The 25,967-nt window shown below is 45.2% G+C and overlaps 1 pseudogene across 1 annotated transcript in view; it reads right to left on the reverse strand.

Moving 5' to 3' along the window:
• Positions 1 to 25,967, reverse strand: part of LOC311106780 (utrophin-like) — a 146,968-nt pseudogene that overhangs the window by 32,875 nt on the left and 88,126 nt on the right. The window contains exons 15-22 of the transcript XR_014615865.1: positions 19,545 to 19,635; positions 18,803 to 18,877; positions 17,188 to 17,389; positions 16,998 to 17,083; positions 14,236 to 14,393; positions 11,327 to 11,493; positions 6,705 to 6,816; positions 4,272 to 4,408 (exon numbers count right to left, since the gene is read on the reverse strand). The product of XR_014615865.1 is annotated as an utrophin-like (transcript). The remainder of the gene's footprint in view (positions 1 to 4,271; positions 4,409 to 6,704; positions 6,817 to 11,326; positions 11,494 to 14,235; positions 14,394 to 16,997; positions 17,084 to 17,187; positions 17,390 to 18,802; positions 18,878 to 19,544; positions 19,636 to 25,967) is intronic.

Genomic DNA, 25,967 nt, shown 5'->3' on the forward strand with positions numbered 1-25,967 from the left:
CCAATGATGTACGGTATATAAACCCTGGCTTGCTGATGCTACGTATTGGCCATTGAGAGACTTTGAAGCCATGGCCAGCCATATTGGCACTCCCCAGTAGGACAAGTCCTTCATAGGAATGAATGGAATTCTACAGTATTTCAATTAACTGTTTCAAGGACAAAATTACATTTATTTATATATTTTGTTGTTGTAGTGGAAACAGTAACATTAGTAATTAGTAAAGTATACTTTAAGGAAAATGTTTTTATATATTTGTTCATGTTTTATTTTTATGTTTAGATCACATAATGTAATTTATGAATTAAGGTGTCTGTAATAGAGCAAGCATGGTAAAAACTAATGTAGACATTAATAAATGCATTTCTATAGCTTCCAAAGGTGGGTGGTACTAAGATGGAAGCAAGGTGGCTTCAACACAGCGCCTCCTATCAGTCATATACATATACATACAAATCATTGGTTCCAACCAGCAGCTATGCTTAGAATAGCCAGAAGGGGGCGACAACAGGGGCACGCAGAAGCACACCTGGTAGATGTTGCCCTTAGGCACAGATCTAGGATCAGTTTGCCCACCCCAAATCCTAACCTTTACCATTATTAGGGAAAATGCAAAACTGGCCTTAGATCAGCATCTAGGAGCTCATCCAAATATAATATCCCCTCTAGTCTAAGGGCTATGGTCCAATGATTTCTAATGATTCAACTATTAATTTCCAAGTGATATTGTAATTGAGTCCCTATTTAAATAATTTTAGTAGAATATTCCCTTACGAGCAAGACTATGTAGCCCCAGGCCTGTACTTACTGTAGTTGTTAAGTATGCTTTTTAAGTTTCCACACTGATTACAAGGACATTTGCCGCTATTATTAGGCATACTTGACATTTACCAGCAATACCAAAATGATCAAGAGACCATATTCAGTCTGTCTTTCACTTATTACAGTGTCATTTAATGTGCAGTCTTCAAAATGAACATATTTTTCTAAACATACAGGATGTACTGCACAGCGCACACAGATGAAACACCTTTGGCAAGGGAAAAAAATGAATTTAATCTAGCGAGAAAGAACGGTTGCTAAATATAGATGTGCTAAAGGAAGAGAAGCATCTTCTTCTTTTCGAGAAGGAGAGGATGTTTGAGATGCTAAAATAATTGCTTGGGAGCTCTGAAGGTTACTTGTGTTTTTGTTCGCAATGTGAAAGTGGAGACATTCAAACAAAGCGCTGCATCGTGGGTATGTGTCTCTCGCAGTGGGAAAGAAAGCAGTAGTCGTCACTTCTCTGCCCGCGAGGAGACTCTTATTGCACCAGATCACTCAGTGAGGGAGAGATTGAGCTATTTGGGGCTGCTGTCTGCGGTGTCCTACCACTTTGTGCACCCCCGTCAACTGGTGCCATTAGGAAGTGGGCTTTTTCACCTGAGAGCAGCAACAACCAGTGTTTGAGTTGATTTGTTTAAAGCCATATACTGCTGTGCTGAGCTCTTCCAGTTTTTTCTCCTACTCACGACAGGCTGGGCCAGGGGTGTTGTAACCTCCGGATGGGTGCACTCTTGTGAAAAAGATAAACAGAGCGAGGGAGGAAGGGAGAGAGGGAGACCTTGGGAGCGTTTAGCTCTGACAAATGTTGCTGTTGCTGTATAGAGTGCAGTCAGAACAGGCAGCAGGAGTAAGGGGCCTGGAGAGTCAGTGATGTTGAGCCTAAAGAGTTCACTTTTCCCTGAGATGGCAGTAGGCCAAAGGCCAGTCCAACTACAGCCTACCTCTCTGGGCCTGGCTATACGGAGTAACCAGTTATCAAGCACAGCAATCAATAGGACTGATATTATCACTGTCAACAACCCACAGCTGTGGATATTTTTTTTGGATTGTACAATATGACAAACAAAAAGCAAACATGTAGATTTACTAGTCTATTTCTGACAAAATAACTTTTCTTTACAAAGTGTGTGGAGGGCATTTGTCTTTCAAGAAATAACTGTTGTTATAACTATTTTCTGGTACATGTTTTCTGGTAAATCACACATCTCTGCATTGAACCATGTCCCTGGCAGGCAGAGTGTGTCTGTGTGGGTATTATTGTATCAGAGAAAGTGACTGACTGGGATGTACAAAGACAACAGTAGAGCCAACGGTAATGGACCTTGGCAGGGAGACAGACACACTGAGAGACAGTCAAATACAGAGTTTTAAAGTTAAGAGGAAGGATGGGCATTTTCATTTGCAAAGCCTTGATGAGATGACACTGTGTGTGCAGAGTGCTGAATATACTGTGATGCCAATTCTGATACTATAGAGAGATGTTGCTGGAGTGGCTACAAACTATTTTTACAACAACTAGGCTACATGGTACCTAGTTGTGTTGAGTAAAAGGTTGTCCTCATCAGTATGGTTTACATGATGTTGTATTGTGTCATACAGTATATTGTACCTTTTCACTGAATACCAATAAAGTTATTAAATCCAATTCAAATCCTGAATATTCTGAACACACTTCAATAGTCTTGAAAGACAAGCTGGCCTGACACTCTTTTCTCTCCTCTCCTCCTCTATCAAGGGGGTTAAGAACCCCTGTGTGCACTCTGACACCTTTTCATGCCTCCTGTCAGAGAGCGCAGAGACAGCCAGCCGCCAGCTAGACAGACAGAGGTGGTGCTGGGAACACGGAAACACCGCCATATGTTCAGAGGGGAATATCATTAGCCCGCGCTCGCTACCACATCCTACGCTAGGGCTTTCCGCTCAGTTTGACAGATGTGTGTGTGTGTGTGTTTTTTCAGAATGTGTCTATATCTGTGCTGTGTTATTGACTCCACCCAAATCAAATCAAAAAGATAGAGATAGAGAGAGAAAGAGAGAGAGAGTGACAGAGAAAGTCTGAGTTAATGTGTTTTAAGACAAGTCCCCAAATGCACAAACTCCAATCCACACAACTCCTAAACTCATCAGACTCCCTGCTAGAGTTAACGTAGTGTACAGTCTTATCCTGAACTCTTCCAAATACGGGTTGTGAACAGCACATAACACACCAAGCTAGGAGGATCAGATGCTTCTTTCACATTAACACACATCTCTGTGTCGTACCAGAAATCCTATTTGGCGTGTAATGAAGGAAGAAGAGTTGGGAGGGAGTTAACAGTGGGTGGGGTTCTGTGTTCTATAGGTGGGGAAAACGTTTGAGGAAACAGAATAACTGTGACCAGAGATAGATAGAGAGAGAGAGAGAGAGAGAGAGAGAGAGACAGATAGAGAGAGCGAGGGAGACAGGGAGAAGGAGAGAGATAGAGAGAGACAGACGGACGGAGAGAGAGAGGGCGCGAGAGAGAGAGCGGGAGAGATGGGTGCTCTCTCTCTCTCCCTCCCTCCCTCAGAGATGGCCTGATTCACTGTCTCCACACACTGAATGTCAATGTGTTTCTGTGTGTGCGTGTGTGTGTATGTGTGGGCTTAAAAGTAAGAATTGCCTGTTTTGTTACCAGACTTTCAGCAGTTTGTGGATGGTAGAGAAGCCAGGTGGGGGAAGAAAAGTGGAAAATGAATGTCATGGAATAGTCATATTTCTCCAAGTCTCCAGTTTCTTTGCAGCTTTTTAAGGAATCTCGCCCCGATTTGCCACCATTTCTGTCAGGTAGACAACGCTGCAGGAGTCATTTCTCAGGGATAGCGGGAGGAAGGGGGGAAAGGAGAGACAGAGTGGAGAGAGGAGAGGAATGAAGAGGGAGGGGCCATCTATCTGAGGTGTGGCTGTGGACATCTGGACTGTGTATGTGTGTGTGTGCGACCGCTCGTGTGTGTGTAACTCCAGGCTATAATTCACAGTTTGTTTTTAATATCCGCTTTCACGACTCAAGTAGAAGGAGAGAGAGAGAGAGAGAGAGAGACAGAGACAGAGAGAGAGAGAGGGAGACAGAGGATCTGTACAAAGATGGAAAGATACTGAGACAGAGGATATAGCAAAGAAGGTTCAGATCATAGAGGGGGACATAACTCACACCTAAAGGGCACTCACCACCCGCCACTAGCATCTGCATAATCTGTAACGCTAGTTAAACACCATTACTGAGGATTTATGTGTGTCTGAGCGGGCGACCGGTGTAAATCGAGACAGACTCACTCCAAAGTAGAGCAGCAGCTCTGTGCAACACAGGAGATATATGGCCTGATTATGCCAGGGGGTATAACGGTTTACAGACCGGAAGTGTAAATTAAAGTGTTGATAGAGGGCTCACCCAGGCAACACAACAACCCCCTTCCTCCCAGGTACTTACGTCTCCATATTGTCTCCTTCTAGAATCGTCTGGACCGGTAGGTAGCCCAGCCGGGGGTGCTTGGCAAAGTACTTCTTGGAGCGGAACTTGTTTTTCAGCACCTTGGTGAAATCACGCATGTCCTCACCCGAAGTAGTCTGGAAGAGTGAGAAAGGGATGAGAAAGTTTATAAGAAGGAGTTCATTAGCAAATACATTCTCAGAGAGTGGCGGATTCTGCTTTGCCAGTGAAAGTCAAATTACCACAGTGCCCTGACCTAAAGAGGAATTGTTCTTCCTAGGATTCAGGGAACAGCTAGGGAGATTCAACTTCTGCAAACACACACCGAAGCAGGGGAACACACATAAACACACTGTGACGCAAAGGAACACACACATTCTAATGAGTTCATACGGCTTTCAACTAATATGTAGACCACAACACACCCAGAGAGAGAGAGAGAGAGAGAGAGAGAGAGAGAGAGAGAGAGAGAGAGAGAGAGAGAGAGAGAGAGAGAGAGAGAGAGAGAGAGAGGGCGAGAGAGAGAGAGAGAGAGAGAGAGAGAGAGAGAGAGAGAGAGAAAGAGACATCTCAGTACTTGAGAAGGAAGGTTTGTGTGTGGAGCTTGAGTAGTGTGTTGTGGCAGGTAGGCTACTGGGCTAGAGAAGAGTCCGTAAAATCACAATAGAGACTTGTCAAACTTGTGCCCAAACAACTACTTCGGAAGACCGAATAGACCACAGCACACAATTTATTCTACCATGTTTTTGCTGAATAATTAATACTAGCAATGTGGGAACAATCAAATGAAAAAGCAATATTGTGCACATCAAATAAACAGTGGGACTGATATGAGAAAACTGAGAATGTTTCTAAAATGACTGCAATGGGACCCACGGCGGCCCCATTTTACACAGCATCATATTGATCTTTACCTCCTAAATCAGGTTATGGTGCTAGGCATCTGCTGTGCCTTAGTATTAATATGTACTTTATCCTTTTTGGAGACATTAAAGTACCATCAAATGTGTTTTGTTTCTGTGTGGAAGAGAGGGTATTGTAAATGTGCTATTGTTGGTTTAGAGAGGGGCTACTCTCTGAGGAAATAAGTTTGATTTCATTTAATAAAAGAGTATCTCTATTCAACACATGGTGTGTAATAAAGTATTTATTCCTCCAAGTGGACTGTGGTTCTGAAGTAACAGTGAGAATCAAAGGTGTAACGTCACTGTTTTGTTAGGTCTTCTCCAGTAAAATGGTTCAGACAGCCAAGAATCCACAATTTCAAACTCATCAATTTAATAGCTTACACTAATATCCCTTTCATACACAGACCGAAATCTCACTCATTTACCATGCCTGCTTCTTTTTGCCTGCATTTTATCTGAAAGGGGTGGTAAAAAAACCCACCTAAAGACCTAGTCATGATTCCTGCATTTTCACAGACCCTGTAACCAAAATACAGGTATCAGGTTTGTGTAAATGGTTCTCTACTTTTTTGCAGGTCAATTAATTAACACTTCCATTGTTTAACACCTCCCTCATTTGAAATGCAAACAGCCCCCATTGTTTAACAACAACCCACTGACCCCACCCCTCCCAATTTGCCAGTTACCCACTGATATGTATAAAAGGTGTATACGTAAAATAAAGTGGTAAATAAGGGGTTGTTTGAAGGGGGGTCCTATAAACATTGGCTAATATTTTTTACAGGTAATATACTATATAATCTGTCTGAAATGGGTCTAAGTCAGAAACAGAAAGGCCTGATTGTGTATGGGTGAGGAGTCTGACATTGCAGTTTGACTTTCTGCTTCATAACTGAAAGCTAGAATATTATTTGCCCATGCTTAAACATGACTTGTATAACGTTTTCATCCCACAGTCACTGGAGGCAGCTAGCATTACATAGCCATGACAGGAGTGATTGCTGTTCCTCGTGGCTGGTGGTCTGTATCAATATCCAGGCTATCACATTTGGAGATTGAAAAACTAAATTAAATCACCAAAAGAAAATAAACATATTCCCCTACCAGTCGAAGTGTGACATTCAGCAATATTCCAACGCTGTGCGTGAGCTCTACTAATCTAAAAAGAGAAGACTGTTCAATTTCTGCAAATCCCCTCCCTCCCTCTCACCTGAAACTGTCACTCAATCATAGTGTGTGAAAAATGCGTTTCAGAAATTATAAACAGCTCAAAGAACAGAAGTCTTTTACTGTTCGCTCGGTCGAATCCAATTTGCGTTCCGGGCTCCTGAAGAAGTTGATGTAGAAGGCAGGACAAGTTTCAGAAATCAGTGATTTGGAGAATAAGGTGGCACAGAGGTGCGTGTGTGTGTGTGTGTGCGTGTGTGTGTGTGCGTGTGTGTGCGTGTGTGTGTGTGTGTGCGTGTGCGTGTGCGTGTGCGTGTGTGTGTGTGTGTGTGTGTGAGTATGTGTGTGTGTTCCTCACCGGCGTGCAGTACTCCACCATGGGGTAGTTGAGCTTGTGGCCCTTAGCGGTTCGTCCAGAGAAGAAGCAGCTCTGACACACGTCATAGTTAAAGTGCTTCAGACTGCGATACCTAGGGATGAAGGGAAATGGATAGTATTAGCATTTTATTAGGATCCCCATTAGCTACTCTTACTGGGGTTCACACAAAACATGAGACATGACATAATACATAACATTAATAGACAAGTACATCACAAGGACAGAACTACATACATTTAAAATAAGAATACACGCTTTCATACATTTCTGTCTTCATAATCATTTGATTCATAGACGCTACTGAATGCAATCAAAAAATGAAAATGGAAATGCAATAACAAGGAGGTGTGTTGGAAATAGGCTGACACTTTTCACTAAATTCCTGACGTGAATATAGCCACCTTGATTCGATCGAGACAGAGAGAGAGAGAGAGAGTAGAGAAATAAGAGAATAAAGAGTGATGAGATTTCTCAATTTCTCTTGCATGTGTCTCACATACGTGTGTGTGTCCTGCTCTCAACTTGGCTATTCCAGGGCCTCACAGGGAGCTACCGATTTTCTGTCACCACTTTTTCTCGCCAATTCCTCTGTGAAGATCAAAATGGAGCACACATACACACCCAAACCCACAGTCTAAAATTCTGAATGACACCTGCAGCTCTATCCCAATGCACCTTATCATCATGCTCAAAACAGAATATAAAAGACATCCATAAATTGAGATGGGCAGAATTCAGGCAATATAATCAAATAAAATCAAAGAATATTTGTCACATGCGCCGAATACAACAGTGAAATGATTACTTACAAGCCCTTAACCAACAATGCAGTTCAAGAAATATAGTTTAATTATGGTTTGTGGGTAGAAGCTGTTAAGGAGCTTTTTGGACCTAGACTTGAGGCTCCGGTACCGCTTGCCGTGCAGCAGCATAGAGAACAGTCTATGACATGGGTGACTGGAGTCTTTGACCATTTTTTGGGCCTTCCTCTGACACCGCCTAGTATAGAGGTCCTGGATGGCAGGAAGCTTGGCCCCAGTAATGTACTGGGCCGTACGCACTACCCTCTGTAGGGCCTTACGGTCAGATGCCGAGCAGTTGCCATACCAGGCGGTGACGCAACCGGTCAGGATGCTCTTGATGGTGCAGCTGTATAACTTTTTGAGGATCTGGGGACCTGTGCCAAATCATTTCAGTCTCCTGAGGGGGAAAAGGTGTTGTTGTGCCCTCTTCACGACTGTCTTGGTGTGTTTGGACCATGATAGTTTGTTGGTGATGTGGACACCAAGGAACTTGAAACTCTCGACCCTCTCCACTACAGCCCCGTCGATGTGAATCGGGGCGTGTTCGGCCCTCCTTTTCCTGTAGTACACGATCAGCTCCTTTGTCTTGCTCACGTTGAGGGAGAGGTTGTTGTCCTGGCACCACACTGCCGGGTCTCTGACCTCCTCCCTATAGGCTGTCTCATCGTTGTCGGTGATCAGGCCTACCACTATTGTGTCGTCAGCAACCTTAATGATGGTGTTGGAGTCGTGTTTGGCCACGCAGTCGTGGGTGAACAGGGAGTACAGGAGGGGACTAAGCATGCACCCCTGAGGGGCCCCCGTGTTGAGGATCAACAAGGCAGATGTGTTGTTACCTACCCTTACCACCTGGAGGCGGCCCATCAGGAAGTCCAGGATCCAGTTGCAGAGGGAGGTGTTTAGTCCCAGGGTCCTTAGCTTAGTGATGAGCTTTGTGGGCACTATGGTGTTGAACGCTGAGCTGTAGTCAATGAACAGCATTCTCACATTGGTATTCCTTTTGTCCAGGTGGGAAAGGGCAGTGTGGAGTGCGATTGAGATTGCGTCATCTGTGGATCTGTTGGGGCGGTATGTGAATTGGAGTGGGTCTAGGGTTTCTGGGATGATGGTGTTGATGTCAGCCATGACCAGCCTTTCAAAGCACTTCATGGCTACCAACGTGAGTTCTACGGGGCGGTAGTCATTTAGGCATTTAGGTTACCTTCGCATTCTTGGGCACAGGGACATGTAGGCATTACAGACTCGGTCAGGGAGAGGTTGAAAATGTCAGTGAAGACACTTGCCAGTTGGTCCGCGCATGCTCTGAGTACACATTCTGGTAATCCGTCTGGCCCCGCGGCCTTGTGAATGTTGACCTGTTTAAAGGTCTAGCTCACATCGGCTACGGAGAACGTGATCACACAGTCGTCTGGAACAGCTGGTGCTCTCATGCATGCTTCAGTGTTGCTTGCCTTGAAGCGAGCATAAAAGGCCTTTAGCTCGTCTGGTAGGCTTGCATCACTGGGCAGCTCGTGGCTGGGTTTCCCTTTGTAGTCCATAATAGTTTGCAAGCCCTGCCACATCCGACGAGCATCAGAGCCGGTGTAGTAGGATTCAATCTTAGTCCTGTATTGACACTTTGCCTGTTTGATGGTTCGTCTGAGGGCATAGCGGGATTTCTTATTAGCGTCCGGATTAGTGTCCCGCTCCTTGAAAGCGGAAGCTCTAGCCTTTAGCACGGTGCGGATGTTGCCTGTAATCCATGGCTTCTGGTTGGGATATGTACATACGGTCACTGTGGGGACGATGTCGTCGATGTACTTATTGAAGCCGGTGACTGAGGTGGTATACTCCTCAATGCCATTGGATGAATCCCGGAACATATTCCAGTCTGTGCGAGCAAAACTGTCCTATAGCTAGCATCCGCGTCATCTGACCACTTCCTTATTGAGCGAGTCACTGGTACTTCCTGCTTTAGATTTGTCTTGTAAGCAGGAATCAGGAGGATAGAATTATGGTCAGATTTGCCAAATGGAGGGTGAGGGAGAGCTTTGTATCCGTCTCTGTGTGTGGAGTAAAGGTGGTCTAGAGTTTTTTTTCCTCTGGTTGCACATGTGACATGCTGGTAGAAATGAGGTAAAACGGATGTAAGTTTGCCTGCATTAAAGTCCCGGCCACTAGGAGCGCCACTTCTGGATGAGCATTTTTTGCTTATGGCCTTATACAGCTCGTTGAGAGCGGTCGCTCTCTCTCTCTCTAAGGTAATCTGATTGATGACAGAGCCCATAGCAATACATCAGACAGTAGAGCACAGTACACCCCACGTCCCACGCCCCATTACACAGCAACATGCAGCGTATTACTACACAGACATCTTTCATTAGCCTTGACACAGACGGCCACTAATTAATGACTATGGGATCTACACTGAGTGTACAAAACATTAAGAACACCTTCCTAATATTGAGTTGCACCCCTCCACCCCCCTTTGCCCTCAGAACAGCCTCAATTCGTTGGGGCATGGACTCTTCAAGGTGTCGAAAGCGTTCCACAGGGATGCTGGCCCATGTTGACTCCAATGCTTCCCACAGTTGTGCCAAGTTGGCTGGATGTCCTTTGGGTGGTGGACCATTCTTGATACACAAGGGAAACTGTTGAGTGCACCTACTACCATACCCCGTTCAAAGGCACTTAAATATTTTGTCTTGCCCATTCACCTTCTGAATGCCACACATACACAATCCATGTCTTAATTGTCTCAAGGCTTAAAAATCCTTCTTTAACCTGTCTCCTCCCCTTCATCTACACTGATTGAAGTGGATTTAACAAGTTAACTGGTCAGTCTATGTCATTGAAAGGTGTTCATGTTTTGTACACTCAGTGTATATTCTACTTTGCATTATCACTGGATAACCAGCTCTGCTTTAGAATAGGGTGTTGGCCATTGGGAACCTCAAGTCTAGACTGTGCAACACTATTCAATCCACATTTTTTCAGCTTTCTCTCTCTATCTCTCTCTCTCTCCTTACCCTGTCTCTCTTCCTACTTGCCCTCTCTTTCTATCCCTCCTTACCTTCGATCAATGACAGACCTCTAAAAGCTTGTGTTCTGTCAAATGTCTGCTGGTATTTCTGTCAGACATTCTCTAGCTGGTGTAACTACTTAGTGAGGGACCAGAGATAAACATTACACTAGACACTAGGCTCTGGTTAGCATGGTGACTGATATCATACCCCTAAACAATATTGTGTTTAGCCTGTGGATATCTGAGGTCTGTTTAATCATAAGAGTGTGATTCTAATGAACTCTTCTGACATTATGTCAGAAGGTGGTGTGTGTGTGTGTGTGAGAGAGAGAGACAGAGAGAGACAGAGATAGCGAGAGAAAGAGAGAGAAAGCAGTGAGAGTCTTTGAGACCCTAACCCCCAGTACCCAGTGGACGTCCCTTTGTGTGTGTGTGTGTGTGTATGCGTGCGTGCGTGATTCTAGACGTCCTTCTCCAGACGGTATTTAGTCAGGAGTGTATCAGCTGCTGACATTTAGATAAATGCCTGCCCTCCGGAGCAGGCCTGCCCTTTCTGCTTCACTCAGAGCAGGGAGACCAGCACACCATCAATCCCCTGTGTGTGTGAGTGTGTGTTGGGTGGGTGTGTGTGAGCATTAGAAAATGTGTGTGTGGGTGGGTGTATTCAATGTACAGCTTCTCTTGCTCTGTATGAAAGTGTGTGTTAAGGAGCTAACGTTGAACGCAAAGTTGCTGTGTGTGAGTGTGTGTGTGTGCACATTCGTGCGTACGTGGGTCTAAGTGTGTGTGTTTACCTGAACCCTACAATGGGGCACTCTTTACAGATGTTACACTTGGCCTGGTGCTTGGCGGTCTCAGCAGCCGCCACTCTGTGTAGCACAGGAAGCCATACCATAGACTGGGGCTCCAGCCTCATCCAATCAACAAACTGCCTGGGCTCCAGCTCCACCTTATTGGTCACCTGGACAGGAAGAGGAAAGAAGAAATGCGGGTGTCAAATCAAAGTCAATTCAACTACTAGGCTGCGTCCGAAATGGCACGCTATTCCTTAAATAAAGTGCACTACTTTTGACCAGGGCCCATATCAAAAGTAGTTCACTATACCAGAGAGGAAGAGACAAAGTGAGAGGGTTTACTCCGCCCAGAATCTGTCCATGTTAAGCAGGTCATTAATTACTAAGTGAGGAGTTTTTGTATGGGTGGAATGAGAGATTGTCGAATTTATTCAAGATGAAAATTAATTGCTATTTTGATACGTGAGGCTTATTTGATCTAACAGAAGTTTTGAAGTTTCGTAATTCTTCGGTTGTTACGAGTGTACTGATATAAGTGTGATGCACGTGACATCCCGGCAACAAAAATAAATAAATAAATGTTTTAAAGGAACTCAGTCCGGCTTTAAACTTACTCTTGAAAGTTGTTATAGTAGAATGCACAAGGTAATGCATCATCAGTTCCTCTTGTCATGTAAGTCATTGCATACCTTAGAGAGCTATTTATAACTTGTCAGAAATGTCCAGATCAACTAGCCCATGTCAGCTAACGTTTTTTTAGCAAGGGATTTTAGCCCATAGATTTAGTTGTAATTTTTTAGTCACTCAAATATCACATGAATACACATCAGACATGGAGAATTTATAGAAGTGCAAGAACATGTGCTTTAAAATGGCAAGATTTTCATGGCACCCCATGACAACATTTGTAGAATTGCAGGAAATAAGCTTTAAACCTACAAAATTCTCTCCACCAACAAGATGTGTGTGAACAGTTTGTGTCATGAACTGTGTTTGTGCCCATAGAAATAGACGGCGCGGGATGTTCCCCAATGCTGGAAAGGGGGCCCGTGTGAAAAAGTTTAGGAACCTATAGTGGGTATTAAATCCCTTTACACCTCAAGACGGCTGCTGTACAAAACACAGCCCACACATCTGACCTTTCAGTTGCCACGGCTACCCACAAAGGTCATTGAGTAAACATTCTGAGAGGGAACTCTTGGGACTCGAGGAAGAAATTGTCCACAGGTCACAACATGCTCGCATGCACACACACTGCAAACACGCACTGAGAATCAACATGGCTTGGGTCAAAGAGGGGAATGTTGAAAACCTATCCCTGTGTGTGTGTGTGTCTGTTCTGTGACCTCTAGCTCTGTTAGGGCTAAATGTCAGATAGAAGTCATAGAACCCTGAGATCACACACACAGACAGATGGAGACATGAAGAACCAGCTCTGGAGTGTCAAGGCATAGAGCCAGAGAGCAGACACCTCCACCTATACTTCCCTAAATCTTCCTCCCTCTCTTCTCTTCCTCTCTCCTCCACCTGTCTCCCTCCCCTCCTGTCCCCTCACATCGTCTAGGTGGCAGAGTTACGGCAGTTACAGATCAATTACCCCTTGGAGGGAGGAGGATGGATGGATGGCGAAAGGGAGTGAGGAGTGAGGTTGAGGACCGTAAAACAGGCCGTATTTATGGGCCCCCACCTCGTTCATTACTGCCCCATTAAACCAAATGTGTGGGTGACTGCTCTGCACTTTCTGGCTGATACAGGGAGGTCAGTCATCAGTCAACCATCAACCGTCTGCCTGTAATGCATTAGGAATTGTGCCGTGAATATCACTCGTCTCCCGAGTGGCGCAGTGGTCTAAGGCACTGCATCGCAGTGCTAGCTGTGCCACTAGAGATCCTGGTTCGAATCCAGGCTCTGCTGTAGCCGGCCGCAACCGGGAGACCAATGGGGCGGCGCACAATTGGCCCAGCGTCGTCCAGGGTAGGGGAGGGAATGGCCGGCAGGGAGGTAGCTCAGTTGGTAAAGCATGGCGTTTGCAACGCCAGGGTTGTGGGTTCGATTCCCATGGGGTATGAAAATTAAAAAGAATAATGTATGCACTAACTGTAAGTCGCTCTGGATAAGAGCGTCTGCTAAATGACGTAAATGTAAATGTAATGGTGGTGTGTGTGTGTGTTAGTGTATGTGTGTGTGTGTATGTGTGTGTTAATGTTAATGGACTCCCGAGTGGCGCAGCGGTCTAAGGCACTGCATCTCAGTGCTTGAGGCGTCACTACAGACCCCCTGGTTCGATTCCAGGCTGTATCACAACCGGCTGTGATTGGGAGTCCCATAGGGCAGCGCACGATTGGCCCAGCGTCGTCCCGGTTTGGCCGGTGTAGGCCATCAATAAGAATTTGTTCTTAACTGACTTGCCTAGTTAAATAAAAAAATATATTTAAAAAATGTATGTGTGTGTGAAATGGGGGGAGATAAAGGAAAGAGAAGGTTGTAGGTAGATAAGAGTGGTGAAGCGACAGGAGAAGGGACTGTAAAGACAGCTCCAGGTTGGTAGTGGCTCCTGTTAAACTGTTAAACTCTGTGTGACATTCCCAATGTCAGCCGAGCTCCATCACCATGCTATTTTAGGAGCCCGAGTGGCGAAATCAGGGAAATTTACTGCTTCCTAATTTAATGCCGCCACTGAATTTATGACTGACGAAACACGAGTCAGGGAAAATAGAAAAATGCAATGTGAACCCAAGGACAGGGACCAGCCAACCTTGCATTTGAACGTTCATAGTTGGCCATATTGGTTATAGTGGCTATAGTGACAACGTTATGGTACTTTCAACCGCAATAATACAAGGTGTGTGTGTGTCAATAAACACAATGTGTTGCTGTGTGTGTGAACGCTTGTGTGTGTGTATACATACGTGCTGGAAGCAGCTCCGGACGCTGGGTTCAATGTTGCTCCCTCCGAAGGCGGCGACCTCTCCCAGCTGCCGTGGTATCTGGATGGCGTCGTGGAGCAGCAGACCCAGCTGTCTCTGGTCACACGTATCCCCCGACGACGCCACCTGACTGAACAGGTCTGGAGGAGAGAGAGAGAGAGAGAGAGAGAGAGAAGGGGAAGAGAGAAGGGGAGGGGGGGGGGGGGGGTGAGACTACACAAATACAGTTTTTCATCCAAGCCTCCACTGTCACTCTTTATCAGTGAGTATGTTGTATGAGTCAGCGTGTTGTGTAGGTGTATTAATAGCCCTATGTGGGTAGTCATCTATCAGAGCTCAGGGAGGAGAAGATAGAGTAGAGGAGTCCTGGTGAGCTGAGCAACCCTGTCTGAATACAACCCAGAGGAATCGACAGTCCCGCCCTCCCTCTCTCCCGCCCTCCCTCTCTCCCGCCCTCCCTCTCTCCCGCCCTCCCTCTCTCCCGCCCTCCCTGTCTCCCGCCCTCCCTCTCTCCCGCCCTCCCTCTCGCTCTTCCCCTCCCTCTATCCCTATTTCACCCTCTGTCTCTGTAATCGCTTATCTCCTCAACTATCACAGGAGAGCAATCAATTCCCCATCAACCCCTGCTCTGAGGGTATGACAGGGCATCTGCCCATCGTTGAGAAGGGAAACCTCTCGTCTAGACGTACACACACTATATTTTTGTTTAAGTCGTAAAACAAAACAAAACAAAATTGAATGCAACAGCTCAGTTGATTCTTGTCAGGGCTCTTTCTGCCTTGTTACTCACAGATAGGATAAAGAGAGAGAGAGAGAGAGAGAGAGAGAGAGACAAACATTGATGAACTCCCATATCTGTTAGGCCAAATACTGCAGTGTGCAGTCACAGCAGCAAGATTTGTGGCCTGTTGCCATGAGAAAAGGGCAACCAGTGGAGCACAAACAACATTGTTTACTTCAATTAGGGGAGGGGTGGTAAGGTTAGGGGGAAATAATAAAGGAAAAAAATATATATATATATATATATTATATATACATTTACAAAATATATATTGGAAATGATGCAGACAATTACATTGATGGAAGCCACAATCTATCTGCAATATTAAAGCTGATCGACCCCCCCAAAAAATACAAAATACAAATTATACAACATTGTAAATACAACCTAAATGTATCTGTTTATTTATTTTCTCTTTCATACTTCAACTACTTGCACATTGTTACAACACTGTACATAATATAACATTTGAAATGTCTGTATTCTTTAAAAACTTTTGTGGGTGTAATGTTGACTAATGTTTCCCTTGTTTATTTCTCTTTAGTTTATTGTCTATACCATTTGCTTTGGCAATGTAAACATATGTTTCCCATGCCAATAAAGCCCTTTGAATTGAATTGAGAGATCGAGAGAGCGAGAGAGAGAGCTGGAGAGAGCGAGAAAAGACAGGGATGCAGTATAGCCGGCAAGAACGATTGAGAGAGAGAAAGAAGACAGTAGAGAGTGAGAAAGGCGATCGAGAGCGGGGGGGTGGGGTGTGACTCGCCTATCTGCCTGGTGATGTCTTTGATCTCTGTGTGAGACCCTGCCTTGATGTCAGCTCTCCTTAAGTGGAGTGGTAATGGCGATTCTATGATACCGTGCATGTGTGTGTGCGTGCATGCAAGTGTCTGCATGTGCACAAACCAGCCTTGATGTCAGCTTGCATTAAGTTAAGTAACTATGGCTGTTCTTTCAATACTCTCTGTGTGTGTGTGTTTGTGAACCTGCCTCCACGTCTCCTTGAGTAGCGATGGCAGTTCTTCGATAGTGCACTTCCCTAGAGTATGAGCCGGGCATACTTATTCAACCATGAGCAGCAATGCGTATCAGCTTCATAAGCCTTTATAGCCACTACGTAGGACATCGTTGTCATGAAACTCCAAATCATATGAGCCCCAGACTTTCTTAATATTTCTACTCTGACTCAAACGTCCTGCCCTACAATTATAATTGATATATACACAAGGTATCAAATTGAGAGTCAAATTGCTATGTAGCTGGGTTCTATTTTGCAGTGGTGGATTGTGCTACTGGTGATTTAGTGAGTTGCTGTGGATGGGTGTCTGGGCCTGACAACCAATGTGACCCTAAACGAGAGGGACTCGCCCAACCATGCTTGATCTCTTTTTGAGACTAATAGAAATTGCCAGTGGAACGAATAGGCTCAGGGACAGACTCCACGTCACAGGAGGGGTAGAGAAGGAAACTATGGAGGGAGAGGACAGAGAGAGGAAAGGTAGAGAGGGAGAGGGAAGAGATAGAAGGGGAGAACAGAGCGAGAGGAGAAAATGAGAGGACCAAGGGAACAAAGTGAGGACAGAACGCATGTTTTCTGAAACGACAAAGCGTACTCCCCGAGTGCAGCAGCCCTAGCCACATCCCTAAGTCCCGTGCAATGAAACAAAATAAATAAATACAATAAAATACAAAACAAATGGGAGGTCTCACATCCAATTAGATGGGCCATTCACTGGCGTCCTCTGACACGGTGCAGCCGATCGGCACCCTGGGTAACTGAGCTGGGATTACAGCCTGGCATTGGGGCTGTTCTCAATTCACCTCAGTGTGTGTGTGTGTGTCAAAGTGTGATTTAAGTCTATCAGAGATTGATAAAGTTGTATTATTTATTCACTTCAGTGTGTGAGTGTTTCTGTGTATGCTATGTGTGTGAAAGGGTTTTTGTGGGATGTTTGGTACTTACATTTGTATTTCTCCTCCAGATGGCCCTTGGAGAGCGAGAGCAATCCTATCTTCATGGACAGGACACGGATCTTCCCACTGCGTCCACTATAGAGGAAACACACACACAGTGGACCATTTTAATGTATTTTTTTTACGAGAGAAAATGACTTCTACAAGGTGTGTGTGTGTGTTTGTGTGTGTCCACGTACGTGTCATATACATTGAGAAGCCAGTTGAGACACATGTCGACACACAGCGGAACATTGACCAGGTCCTTGTACTGCTGCTCCAGCCCATCGTAGATGGACGTCAGACAGTTAATGACGTCAGGCACCGTCAGCAGCTGGGCATTCTGGGTAAGCTTGTGCTGCTCGAAGGTGCTCTGGGCCACATTCAGATCCAACAGATCCACTGGAGGGAGGGAGGGAGGGACTTTTAGATTTTTCATAGTTGTTTACTGAGACCACTCAATGGCAACAAAGAACATTCCAAAATGTCGAAGAGCAGTGGAAACTGCCACAGCAAATGACAGAAGGCTGTAATGACAACACGGCCACAGACAGGATATGAGGTGACTGTAGAGTAGACGGTGGTGTGACACCGGGGCAGCAGGCCAACCAATTTATGTTACAGATACTGGAGACACGGCGCAGAGTTAACCTAATTAGCAGTTTAAGGGGAATCCTGCTGTGCGAGTGTGTGGGAGATACACACAGACACACACATCTCAGTGGGGGATCATGAAGGAAAAACAAAACACCTGCTAACGGGAAGGAGTTTGAGGAATATATAGAGACTTTTTTCCTCTCTCTTTCCTCCCTCTCTCTCTCTATTGCTTTCGCTCTCCTCCCCCTCTCTCTCCTTCCCTTCCTCCCTCCCTCATTCTATAATAACTAATAAATACAGATCTGTGTCTGTGCTTTAGACTTCAGGCTTTGACTTGTAATCTAATGGGTGAAATTGAATCTGAACGCCCTCAGTCCAAATCACTCAGACGTACAAGGAGCTCTCATCTCATCATCACAAGCTAATGCAATATAATATTAAAACCCAAAACGCCCGAATCATCTAAACTCATTAACACCCACACTAACTCATAACGACACACACACACTCTCTCTCACTGCCCCCTACTCTCAGCACGACAAACCCACTCTACCCTCTACCACAGAACCACAGAAATAACAAAGTGAAGCAGTAAAGTTTGGAGCTCTCTAAATAACAGTATAAACTGGGTGGTTCGATCCCTGAATGCTGATTGGCTGACAGCCGTGGTATACCACGGGTATGACAAAACATTTATTTTTACTGTTCTAATTATGTTGGTAACCAGTTTATAATAGCAATAAGGCACCTCTGGGGTTTATGGTATATGGCCAATATACCACGGCTAAGGCCTGTATCCAGGCACTCCGCGTTGCGTCGTATATAAGAACTTATCCATGGTATTTTGGCCATATACCACACCCCACCAGCATTACTGCTTAAGTAACACCTGGGTAATTATGATAGAGAGCCTGGCTAAGTACCAGCAGCAAGGTATAGTAATACCCAGAGGAACAGGTGACAATTTCTCTGCACAAACCGTCAGCAGCCAACAGGGAATAACTAACACAATGATAGCTTTAGCCAGCTGGTTATTGTAGAATACAATGTATTCCCTTTTGGGATGAAACACACAGCGGCACAGGTGGAATCTCAACAAAACAAAATTATGTACACGCATACAGGTACACACAAACTCAATCGCATACCTGGTTGCACACACACACACGCGTGTGTCAGTGTGTGTGTGTGCGTGCGTGCAGGGAAAAGGAAACTTACAGCACAGTGCTTTCTGTAGCCTACGGCTCTTCATGGCTGTTCTGTAAGCGGAAAATCTCACGTTGTTTAGGTCGGCTAAAAGGAAAGAGAGAAAGATAGAAAGAGAGAGAGAGGAAAAACAGAGGGATGTAATCACTCATACAGAATGGATAATTGCGGTCTGACATGAAATAATGATGTCAAACTGGAAACCTGTTGAAAAGACGTGCTGTAGTGTAATTTCTATGTAGTCACACGGGGAGGGCTGGAAATGGCTGGTAATTGGGTTAGTTAGACCTCTCTCAGAGGAGCTGAGTCATATTTGTTGAATGTTGGCCTTTAGGAAATGTTCTCAGAGTTCCACAGCTTATTACTGATCCATCTGCTCATTAAAGAACAGTCACACTCGCCACCGCAACGGGACCCATACATAAAAATTGATGTTACAGTCAGTGTGTGTGTGTGTGTGTGTAAGCGAGACAGCAAGATACTGTGTGAAGGAGAGCATGAGAGTGAGCTTTGCAGTTACTGCGTGGTGTCATATTTGAGTGAAAGTGAATGTTTTGTGATTATATGACTGGAGTCTGTCTGTGTGTCTGTGTGTCTGTCTGTGTGTCTGTCTGTCTGTCTGTCTGTCTGTCTGTCTGTCTGTCTGTCTGTCTGTCTGCCTGTCTGTCTGCCTGCCTGTCTGTCTGTCTGTCTGTCTGTGTGTCTGTGTGTCTGTGTGTCTGTCTGTCTGTCTGTCTGTGTGTCTGTTTCATACCAAGTGACTGGTAGAGCTCTGTCATCTTTGGATGGTCCCAGCAGGTAGTCTGAGTCTGGTGGCTGGAAGACAACAGGGGATAACGATAAGGCTTTTGTCACACACAGACACAGACAGACACACACACACACACACATACACACTCACACAGAGACAGACAGACAGACAGATCAATTGCTCTGCCTTGTCTACCGGTTTTCTTATCGGCTCAATAATAGAGGCACATGTATACAAATCCAAAACTTGGATCTGATTGTGATTCCCAAAGCATACAAATCATCTAGGAGGCCTTCAGAGTGACGCACAAGGACACACACACACACACCCCTCATCTCCGCAGGCCTCCTCTCAGTACGGTACGTAGCACACACAGCCAGGCTCCCTGGAGCTACGAGGGGGACGTGTTGATGTCTCGTCTCCATCCTGTTTACATTTCAGCTTCTGAGAAATGCCGCCAGGTGCGGAGCGCACAGACAAAACAGCCCAAATCAACAAGAACCACATTTTAAAATTAAAAATTTTTTTTTTTTTTACTTGAATCTGATCAAGCAGCGTCGTGCTGAGTTTAGTACTCCAGAAGACAGCATCAGGTGTGGGGTTTGTGTCCGTCTGTCTACTGCCCGTCTTCACCTGATCAGGGAACTGATTTATATTTTAGTGATTCTCTGCTTCTGCGAAATATTCCTTCCTGTACCCACACTGATATCAAGGGAATGGGATGTTTGGGTGTGGGGTAAGAATTTGACATCTATTCTGTTGTGAATGCCAGTGTCTCTGTGATTAGGTTGTCATAGCGAGACTGTCTCCACAGAGAGAGAGATAGAGAGTTGGAGAGAGAGAGAGAGAGAGAGAGATGGAAGGGAGAGAGAGAAAATAAAGAGATAAAGAGAGCGTGAGAGAAGACAGGCTATCCAGTGAAGTGAAGTGCTGACAGTAGAACACAGGGGAGACTACAGAAGCCATCAGCATGTGTTCATCCCTATTCATCATGCTCTGAAATGGCTGACACTTTCACACCTTCCGCGCATTGCAAATATGACTAGAGCGCCCAGCTCAGGGTTTCTTTTTTTAGCTGTGCTATTTGAGACAAGGGCCGATTCAATCATGGCCGGCCGGATATTATTGTGTGCCAGTGAGGATTTGGACACCAAGCCGTCAGAAATTAATTCATATCTCCTCTTGTTCGAACAGCTTGAGGATTTAGCCACGGTTGTGGCATAAGCGTGTACACACACACCCAAGCACATATGCGCATGCACGCACGAACACGCACAAACACGCACGAAAAAACACACACACACACACACACACACACACACACACACACCTAGGCTATGCAAGCGTGCACGACTATCCATCAGTGCCAACAGCAGTCGGAGTAAACACAATAACGGTTGCCATTCAACTAAGTCTGTAGGAGGAACATCAAAGAGAAGCCAGCCTTAGCCCCAAAGATGAAACACAAGGAGTTGACTGTGATTTGGTAACCCGCTGGAGTCTTTCCACTATGTTTTCAGTGCAAAGCAGCAGAATGGCAATGACAAACACAGGCTCAATCAACAAATGGATTACACTAGCTGTCTACTACTACCGCTGGATCTGGATCGGCAGCTTAGGCCTGTCATAATGAAGACATCCCACAGAGTTGGCAGGTTCTTTCCTCAATCATCCCTTCTTTCTCCCTCTGTCGTCCATCCTAATTTATCCTCAGAAACTCCCAAGTTTAAGGTTACCTGTGGTAACCATTGCAAGGACAGAGCTGTGATGCATGTACACGTGTGTTAAGGCTTGAAGATCACACATACATTCATGTCCCAGAACGTGAAAGAGATGGTTTGGCACCAAGCTCAGGGTTATAGAATCTCTCTGATTTGAAGAACCACACAGAGATCAAAGTCCCTCTTCTTTAACAAGGAGTTTAGGTTGACTGTTCTAAAGCTACTGCCTGAGGGGACCAAAGTAGCTTGGTAGTGCCATATAGAATACTGCATTCATTCTCAAACCCGGTTTGAGATTTAGGGTTTTTCATGTTGGCACCAATGGTTCCGAGTCAATTACATTTACTTAGAATGCCTATTAGAAGTTAATTGTTGTGGAATATCTGGTGCAAAGATGGAGCTTAGAAGAGCTTTGGGTAAAGAGCTCAGACAGGGACTCAGAGAGCAGCTCCACAGCCTGTCCTCAGCAGGGAGTGAGTGAGTGATATACTGTAGAGAGCACAGTGAGCCTGGAGATGAATCCGGTTTGAGCATAAATAGATGCAGTACTTGACATTTCCCTGTAAACATCATTATAAAACTGGTTGTTTGGATCAGGGACGCTGATTGGACGAGCAGGGTTCCAAGCGGTGCTGTTTTGGCCATCACAGACACACCTATGCCTGCTAATAGTTCCATCTGAAAATTATTACTGCGCCTCCATAAGAATATCATGTTCATGTTACTGTCCGAATCATCCGTTTTATTTATCTCAACTCGTGCATTATTTCCCCTTGCTTCCAGCCTAGCATTTAGTTTGGTACAGCGGGGGTTAATATAAGCCTCGACTTCTGCCTGTCTGACCTCGGAAACAATGTATAACTTTAGAACTCCGATCTCTGTAGTACCATATATAGAGTGAACGGCGCCCAGACGAGACGAGTCAACTTTTTCTGTGCTATCGCATCGGGCCGAACAAGGCCATTTACCTGTGACTGTATTCATGATACAGCACTGCCTCTTGTGCCTTATTGCTTAATTAAATGACATCTCTGAGTAAACATCATTAAAACGGGACTCTGGGATAGAATACTGCATAAAACCCAGGAAATTCTGAATTTTATGTAACTAATAAGCTACTCTGAAGTGATGTTTATGAGAACTTGTGGCCAAGCTGTAGCAGAGAAGTAAATTACTACATTCTTATTCATATTAAATTATTAGAAATTCTCATTCCTAATTCTACGGGTGTGAATAGAATGACAGAGGGGACTCTGCTACTCTACTTTTCCCTGGCTCCAGGTTGCCTCGGATACAGGCAGCATAATTACAGCGTTTAGAATAATCTGCATAATGACCACTTCCCCTGGCATTTCCTGTTTGGCTTGGCTACTTCCTCCTCATCACAAACCAGACCAGATGATTACAGGAGATAAAGGATGCATCTTTTTTCACAGCACTAGATTATCCCAGCAGGCCAGTGTACTGATGTATCGTTTCTGAACATTATGTTGAATTGACATTAACCAACTTGCTTCACCGTAGGGATGGTGCCAGGTTTCCTCCAGACATGACGCTTGGCATTGAGGCCAAAGAGTTAAATCTTGTTTCTCATGGTCTGAGAGTCCTTTAGGTGCCTTTTGGCAAACTCCAAGCAGGCTGTCATGTGCCCTTTACTGAGGAGTGGCTTACGTCTGGCCACTCTACCATAAAGGCCTGATTGGTGGAGTGCTGCAGAGATGGTTGTCCTTCTGGAAGGTTCTCCCATCTCCACAGAGGAACTCTGCAGCTCTGTCAGAGCGACCATCGGGTTCTTGTTCACCTCCCTGACCAAGGCCCTTCTCCCCCGATTGCTTGGCTGGGCGGCCAGCTCTAGGAAGAGTCTTGGTGGTTATAAACTTCTTCCATCTAAGAATGATGGAGGCCATTGTGTTCTTGGGGACCTTCAATGCTGCAGACATTTTTTGGTACCCATCCCCAGATCTGTGCCTCGACAAAATCCTGTCTCGGAGCTCTACGGACAATTCCTTCGACCTCATGGCTTGGTTTTTGCTCTGACATGCAACTGTGGGACCTTATATAGACAGGTGTGTGCCTTTCCAAATCATGTCCAATCAATTGAATTTACCACAGGTGGACTACAATGAAGTTCAATGGAAACAGGATGCCCCTAGCTCAATTTCAAGTCTCATAGCAAAGGGTCTGAATACTTATATAAATAAGGTATTTCAGTTTTTAATTTTTTATAAATTTGCGAACATTTCTACAAAACTGTTTTCGCTTTGTCATTATAGGGTATTGTGTGTAGATTGATGAGGACATTTTTTTATTTAATCCATTTTAGAATAAGGCTGCAACGTAACAACATGTGGAAAAAGGGAAGGAGTCTGAATACTTTCCGAATGCACTGTATGTATACAGTATATAAAAATGGGATGCAATGCAAATGTAAATGCCCAAAAACCCAACATCCAGGGCAGTCAACCCAAAAATTGGAATGAAAGGTGTAGGCAGTGAGTGTCAGTTTATGGAAAGCTAGGCAAAACACTGAGCTATGCTTGGGGAAGTGACGCTTCATCAACTCCCAGAGACAGAGTCACAGAGACATAGACACGCAAGTCAGTGTGGATGGATAGCAGCATATTTTTTCCTGAGGTGGACTATGTCTCTGTCATGCAGGACACGTTCATGAATAATCATGAGCAGTCGATGACTGATTACATTTTAAAATATAAGGGAAATAGAATTAGGGAAATATCTGCGACTCAGAGACACTTTTCCTGCCTCTTCCGTGACAGTGTTCTTCCCCTCAAAACTTTATTATCATTTTTTCTCTCCTCTTCTACTCTGCATTTGAGAGACGTTTCAACCCTTTGAATTGTAGCAACTTAATTAAAGTAATTTGATGAGTCAATGCGGCCGCAAACACAACAAAGACATCCTGACGGGCACAGAGGCACGAGCACACACACACAAACCCACCCAACCATTTTTTTTTTGTTACATTTTAGTCATTTAGCAGACACTCTTATCCAGAGCGACTCACAGTAGTGAGTGCATACATTTTCTTACTGGTCCCCCGTGGGAATCTAACCCACAACCCTGGCGTTGCAAGCTGAGCCACAACTGAACCCCCCCCCCCCCCCCCACACACACCACAGAGTTTGATGGGAAGCTTCAAGCTAGCTCTTATGTTGGCAGAAGAGAGTGGCAGTCCAATTTCTCACCCTGACAGCGTTCTAGACATCTGATCCCACTTAAATGCTAGAGGTCAGCTGGGGGTCAACTGGGTGGAGAGCAGCGGTGGCGAGGCTTCTGTGTCTAGCCGTTTGATTCACCAGTGTGTCCCTGTTCCCATGGAAGGGGGGTAGCACAGAGGCCTTTGTGCGGTCGGGCGGACGGAAATAGGATGAGCTAGAGAGAGAGGCGAGTGGGGGGGGGGGGTTGGGGGGGCAGAGCCTAATGAATGTGTCAAAGCCTGATGTTGGAGTCACAGTAATGTCACTGCACTGTAAGTGACCTACGATTAGCCCTGTGAAGGCTGTGGCAAAGTTTTGAATTCCCTCAGAGTGGTCAGGGAGGGCAGTCATAGAGATTGAGAGATTTTTTAATCACAATAGTGCAAATAGCTCAGTATTGTAGCTCCCGGCGGTGGCTCCATTTGAATGAGATGAAAGCCTCACAGTGTTGGAGATGGAGGGAGGCTTTCAATAGGCTGATTTCCCTTTCTTTCTTCCCTTCTTAAAGGGTCATTCAGGATGAATGTGAGTGGGGCTCAACTAAACCTGTGGTGGAGTTGCTGTGCTACGTAATACAGAGGCAAGGAAGGGACATATGGCGTGTATGGCATGCATGTGTGTGTGTGTGTGTGTGTGTGTGTGTGTGTGTGTGTGTGTGTGTGTGTGTGGGGGGAAGGCCCGGAGTTCAATGGGCAGCCACTAGAGGAGGGCCAACACCTGTGATCACAGACAGCTGTTGTTGATTCCAGAGTTCTAAACCTGTCCTCTTCTCTCCTCCCCAGCCTCTCTCACCCTTTCATCTCTGATCCCTTCCAGTGCAAAGCTCCTGGGGTAAACAAACTTCAGCTGTTCACAGGGACGTCTCCCTCTCTCACTCAGTAGCTCTCTCATCCATCTCGCTTTCACACTCTCTCTCTCATAACCGTCCTCATACCTCCTCCCTTTCTATACCCCTCCATCATCCCTCCATCTCTCACCCACTGCTCTCTCTCTCTCTCTCTCTCTTCTCTCTCTCTCTCTCTCTCTCTCTCTCTCTCTCTCTCTCTCTCTCTTCTCTCTCTCTCTCTCTCTCTCTCTCTCTCTCTCTCTCTCTCTCTCTCTCTCTCTCTCTCTCTCTCTCTCTCTCTCTCTCTCTCTCTCTCTCTCTCTCTCTCTCTTCTCTCTCTCTCTCTCTCTCTCTCTCTCTCTCTCTCTCTCTCTCCTCTCTCCTCTCTCTCTCTCTCAAAGCCATCTTGAGTGGCTATCAGCACAACCTATCTCTCCCCCTCTGCCTTTTAAATGGACACATTGTCTGCTGCTTAGCTTGACTGTGAATGTATTACAATGGGCAATGTGATACCTATCTTAAGCTGCAAAACCTTGCCTATGGACCTACATAATGGAGTCCATGAATATCTAGCTAAATGAATGAGCAACAGTTGACCATGACACCTAAAATGCAATATTACAACAGTGGAAACTTCCAAGACTGAATCCAACCTTGAAAG

Source organism: Coregonus lavaretus, assembly GCF_964263955.1.
Source record: "Coregonus lavaretus genome assembly, chromosome: 31".
NCBI lineage: Eukaryota > Metazoa > Chordata > Actinopteri > Salmoniformes > Salmonidae > Coregonus > Coregonus lavaretus.